At 42.2% G+C, this 6,374-nt stretch overlaps 1 pseudogene; it reads right to left on the minus strand.

The window, feature by feature from the left end:
• Window positions 1–4,411: 4,411 nt before the first annotated feature.
• Window positions 4,412–5,691, minus strand: LOC131484064 (histone acetyltransferase KAT7-like; annotated as a pseudogene).
• Window positions 5,692–6,374: the final 683 nt, after the last annotated feature.

Consider the following 6,374-nt stretch of genomic DNA (forward strand, 5'->3'; position numbering starts at 1 on the left):
ATCATTGAGGACAATCTTGGAGTCTGGCTGCCAGAGTGGAATTTCCTTATAAAGATACAAAATGTGTATTCCAAGAAGCAAAATAATTAGGGCCGCCTGGGTGGCGCAGTCGGTTAAGCGTCTGACTTCAGCCAGGTCACGATCTCGCGGTCCGTGAGTTCGAGCCCCGCGTCAGGCTCTGGGCTGATGGCTCGGAGCCTGGAGCCTGTTTCCGATTCTGTGTCTCCCTCTCTCTCTGCCCCTCCCTCGTTCATGCTCTGTCTCTCTCTGTCCCAAAAATAAATAAAAAACGTTGAAAAAAAATTAAAAAAAAAAAACAAAATAATTTAAAATTCTTCTACAATAAAAATATGAAACTCATGTTCATCAAAACACTATAAAGAAAAATTTTTAAAGTTGAACTGCAAGAAGATATTTTATTTTATTTTTTTAAAGATTTAATTTTTTTAAGTAATCTCCACACCCAATGGGAGCTCGAACTCACAACCCTGAGTTGATCAAGAGTTGCATGCTCTACCAACTGACCCAGTCAGGTGCCCTGAAGATATTTTAAATACTTGTAACTAATATAGTATTAATACTGCATAAGAACATATAAACAACTGTCACAAATCAATTAGAAAAGACAGAATTTGGGCAAAATATTTAAACATTTTACAGGGGTGCCTGGGTGGCTCAGTCGGTTGAGCGTCCGACTTCGGCTCAGGTCATGATCTCACAGTTCGTGAGTTCAGCCCTGCATCAGTCCTGTGCTGACAGCTCAGAGCCTGTAGCCTGCTTTGGATTCTGTGTCTCCCTCTCTCTCTGCCCGCCCCCCCCCCACTTGTGCTCTGTCTCTCAAAAATAAATAAATTGTTAAAAAAATAAAAAAAAAACATTTTACAGAAGAGGAAATACAGAATCCAATAAATGTGTTTTTATAGAGATGCTCGGCTCTACTAATAATTTGAAAACTGTCAATCCAGACCACAATAATATACTATTTCATATCCATTTTAATGGCTAACGTTAAGAAACATAACACCAAGAGTTGGAAGAGATGTAGGTAAATGGTGAGCTTATACTGTTACCACCATATCGGAAAATAAATAAATCTACATTTTTCCTATGAAACATCACCTAACAAATGCTGTGTGGAGCGAGATCTAAGTCTATGAAATGTGGGTACTGGGATGAAGAGTTATGCTATGGGGATAACTTTAACTAGGGAAACCTTCTGCATTGTATGCTTATGTTATTTAGGCACGTATCTGGTAAAAGTGAAAACAAAACAAGGGTTAGATAAACATAATTCTCAATGTAATGGTTACAATTGGATGGTAGGCCGGGATTGGGAGGAACACATAGGCACGTGATAGAGTTCCAGGTTTTGTATTGGACAGTGGTGTTTATATAATAAACATCAAACAGGGGCACCTGGGTGGCTGGGTTGGGTAAGTGTCCAACTCTTGGTTTCTGCTCAGGCCATGATCTCATGGTTCGTGAGTTCAAGCCTCACATTGGGCTCTGTGCTGACAGTGCAAAGACTGCTTGGGATTCTCTCCCCCTCTCTCTGCCCCTCCCCTGCTCTCTCTCTCTCTCTCTCTCTCTCAAAATAAATAAATAAACTTAAAAAATTTAAGAAAAAAACACGCAAAAAAACACAACAAAATAAAGCAAGAATATCAAGAAGGTAGTGTATTATGAATCTCCAATTATGATTAAAACATTTTTGTGGACCCAAAGTCCAAATATAAAAATAATGAATGAAAGTCTAGATTAATGAAAGTTGGGAGTTCTTGACTGATACCTTTGAATTCAGGATCACTTTGAAGCAGCAGTGGTCCCAGATTCCAGAAGCTCTTGCTGCCATGCCACTGTCACCACAATTGTCTCTCTACCCACAAGAGGCCAGACACTGGAATCCTCAATCTGCCCCTACCAATCACATCTGGAAACGCATCACTTATGACCTTGATTATCGGCAGAAACATCCGCAGGAAAATCTCTCCTGCTTTATGTTTACTTCCAAGTCTCACACTGTTTCATCTAATTGGTGGTGAAAAATTTTCGTGAAGACAATAGTTGGAAGGGAATCTGAATAATGTAGTTCATAGCCTTGGGTAAGTTTACCTGTACTGTAGTGTTTAAGTCTGTTTGGGCTGCCAGAGACTGGGTAGCTTATAAACGGTGGAGGTTTATTTCCCACTGTTCTGGAGGCTGGGCAGTCCAAGGTAAGGCACCAGCATGATCACATTTTGGTGAGAGCCTGCCTCCTAGTTCATAGCCTGCACCTTATCACTGTCTTCACGTGGTGGAAGACATGTGAAGTCTCTCGAGAGCCTCTTTTATAAAGCATTCATCCCATGCAAGAGGACTCCATTCTCAATACCTAAGCACTTCCCAAAGGTCTCATCTTCTAATACCGTATGTATTTCAACCTATACATTTTGTGGGGACACAAACATTCAGACCGTAGCAGGTAGGTAAATGTTTCTTAGATGTTTGGTGTAGGTTTATCCATAAAGTTCTCCAGGCTTGCTGCCTATTTAAGACTGTTTATTTGGGCTACATTTTCCCCCTATGATTTTTAGGCTTGATCAATTTAATTTCTATTTTCTAGAAAATCATTTATCTCACCTTAATTTTTTTTTTTTTTTTTGAGCAGAGAACATGCTTTATTGAGGAATAGATAGGGAACGGTGCTGTCTACCACATGTGGGGAAGGGTTAGCTTCGGTAAAGTTCCTTTACCTTTAAGAAAACCCCCGGTGAAGTTGCATTTAGACAAACTTTAACAGTGACACTGAAACTGGTTAAATATGCTTAAAATTAGCTCCCCCCAGACTGCAGTGGGTGTGAGTAGTGACAGAGATGACGAGAGAAAGGCACAAATGACCCGAGTCAGGAATGTGAGGGTTCCACATGCAGTGGAGTATTGTAGGACACCAGGTTGGGAAGGGTGTCATGTCATATATCAAAAGCTTGGAAGGGCCCCCATGTTTATAACAGCACTACCAACAATAGCCAAAGTATGGAAAGAGCCCAAATGTCCATCGATGGATGAATGGGTAAAGAAAATGTGGTACCTATATACAATGGAGTATTACTCGGCCATCAACAAGAATGAAATCTTGCCATTTGCAACTACGTGGATGGAACTGGAGGGTATTACGGTAAGTGAAATTAGTCAGAGAAAGACAAAAATCATATGGCTTCACTCATATGAGGGCTTTCAGAGACAAAACAGATGAACACAAGGGAAGGGAAACAAAAATAATATAAAACAGGGAGGGGGACAAAACAAAAAAGACTCATAATTATGGAGAACAAACTGAGGGTTGCTGGAGGGGTTGTGGGAGGGGGGGATGGGCTAAATGGGTAAGGGCCCTTAAGGAATCTACTGAAATCATTGCTTCACTATACACTAACTAATTTGGATGTAAATTTTAAAAAATAAAAAAGAAAGTTAAAAAAAAGAAAGGAAAATGGAAGCCATAAAAAAAAAAGTTATAAGGGTCTGGACAGAAATTAAAGGGAACATCTCTTGCTTTGCTTGAACACCAAAAATAGGAAACCAGGGGATAGGGGGGAATGGTGGCAAACCCCAAAAAAGGAAATGGGGGAGGAGTTCTTGGAAGGGCATGGGCACTTTAGTTCAAGAAGGAAGGTGAGGCACTGTTAAAGAGAAGCAAACCTTGGCGGGGGTGGCCTGCTGAGTCTTGGGCAGAGATCTGGAAATCATTCGCGGTCATGTCCTACCTACCTCGCCAAGGATGTTCAGACAAAAATCGGTGCAACTGAGGTGTGCTACATCAGACTGGTACTGGGGAGAAGGTTTCTGCAGTCTAATGAACCTCTTCACCTGCAGCATGAAGGAGGACTGAACGTTATTTTGGCACCTGCAAATATAAAGGGGACCAGGGAGTTAAGAGAGAAGAAAGCAGTTATGACTGGGTACTTTCTGGCGAGGCAAAAAGAAGTATTTGCTGCCTTCTGCCAAGACACTGCCCACAGGTGAACTCGGAGTACCGAATCGCCGCCTCTTAATTGCCCTCTCCATCTCGTTCCGATAGATTATGCGCTGTTAGCAAGACTCGTCCTTGGAAGAGTCTTAAGAGAATATTGCTCTCTGGCCAGCGTGATACTGATTATAAGCAAGGCTTTCAATAAAAATGGAGGAAAGAAATCAAAGTGAGGTAAAATCCAAAGGGAACGGACCCCTCCCAGTGTGCACACACTCACAAGTGTTACCTCTTCCCTGCTGTTCCAAAAAAAAAAAAAAGTAAACACATGCAAGGAGTGATTGGAAAGGTCCTTGTGGCAGCAGCCATTATTTGGAAGTCTGGTGACCAGGCAGGAAGAAGCATTATTTCAAAGTGTAGAAGATGCAACACAAACAAGCTCATGGGGCTACCGGGCAAGAGGGGACCCGGTGACTGGACAGGTATGGTGCCAAACAGAACACCATGGATCAGTGCTGTGAGGTGTCTGCCTTCAGGGCTACTAGAGATCCCATCCAGGCAACCTCACTGAGGCCGAAATCACAGTTCCTCAGAACTAACGTCTGCAACATACACCAGGGTCGTAGTCGGGACAGTCCTGAGGAGGTTGGTCTTCCCCCCAAATACTGTATTTACCAACCACAAGAGCCCCAGAGATGACAGACGGATCCCTAGGGTAGAGATTCCTGCTGCCGGGGTTCGCAGGCTCAGAGTAACAGGTCACTCTAAGTGGGAGGGGCACATTGTAAAAAGCTTGGGTCCATGGTTGTCTTTTTTTTTAGAGGGGATCTTTGACCTCTTTGGCTCTCCACTCATCTATCAGGTCCCGTGTCTTTAAAACTAAGTGTTTTCCTTTCCAATAGTTGAACATCTGAGGGTCTGTAGAGGGCTGACAATGTCCACAGGATTCACAGCTGTCTCCTGGCTAATTTCTTTGGTAGAAATCTCTTTCCCTTGGAGATAACGCAGGTAGCCGAGAAGCACTTCTTTCCAGTAACTGCAGTAGCTTATGAGCCTCTGATTGGAGAGTGGACGTTCTGAGGAACCAACTTTTTCTTCCACTTTGGAAAGCAAATAACTGAGATCAATGAGCACCTTGCCATAGTCCTGTCTCCTGTACTGAAGCATGCTAAGGATACTACATTGCAGTTGAGGAATGAATTCTTTTCCTTGGAAAAATATCCAATCAGGTGACAGCCGGTGTTGTCCACTTCTGTCATAACATGGAACATAAAGGGTTCCACATCATAATGTAATATCTTGTGGTCCAGAAAAAGCTTGGCCAACAGGCGTAGGTTTGGGCAGTGGACTTTGTTTTTCTTGCAGTCTACTTCAAATGTGAAGACTGAGCCTTTCTGATATATCTCATTCACCGGGTGGCTGTTTCCATACACACTTTTAGCCGTGTGTTAGCTGAGTATCATTTGGCCTTTCATGTATTTTAATCAGAATTCACATATGTAGAGATGTCCCAGTCTTGCATATTCTTTGGGATAGGAAGAATGGTACCAGGTAATGAGCTCATAACCACCAAAAGCAATTGTTTTAATCATGTTGCTCTCCTCTGTGCTTTGGTCTTGTGGCCTTAACTTGTCCAAATCCTCTGAAGCCTGGGCTCACGCTCTTCGGAAAAGATCTAAGTCATACTCACTATTCAGGTTTTCCAAGAGAGTTTCTCAAGCGTTCCCATAGGTCTGTCTGTGTTCCATGGCAGTGATTACGAATGTCCTTTCACAGGACAGCTATCTCATATTAATGTTTGTTAGTTAATGTTGGTTTGATTAATTTGCTAGAGCAGCTCACATAACTTGGGCAGTTTATTTACTGATTACTTGTTTGTTACAAAGGATATTAAAGGAGGTGAGTGAACAGCCAGATGAAGCAATGTGTAGAATGATGTCCAGAGGGTCCTGAGCATGAAATGTGAGAGACTCCAACCTCTTGGCATATGGATGTGTTTTTGTTCACACACACAAAACAAGAATATCAAGGGGAAGCTCTCTAAACCCTGTCCTTTTGAGTTCTTACAGAGGCTTCATTATGTAAGCATGATTGAGTAAATCATTGCCCAATGGTAATTAATTAAACCTCCATCCCCTCTCCCCTCCCTGGAGGTGAAGGGGTGGGGACTGAAGTTCCAACCTCTAATCACTGGCAACCAGCCTCTATCCTTAGCTTATCAAGGGGCTTTTCAAAAATCATCTCGTTAACATAAATTCAGATGTGGTCGAAAGGGGTTTGTTATGAACAACAGAAGTCGTGTAGTTAGAAAGCACTAGCTTTTAGCTATTTCTAAAGTTGAGCTGAAAATACCTTCCTGAAACACTCACACAGTTGAGTTCAAGTTGCTTGCCGAAGAAACATTTCACTACGTAAAACTCCCAACTAAATA

This window comes from Neofelis nebulosa, chromosome 8 (genome assembly GCF_028018385.1).
Source record: "Neofelis nebulosa isolate mNeoNeb1 chromosome 8, mNeoNeb1.pri, whole genome shotgun sequence".
In the NCBI taxonomy this organism is placed as follows: Eukaryota; Metazoa; Chordata; class Mammalia; order Carnivora; family Felidae; genus Neofelis; species Neofelis nebulosa.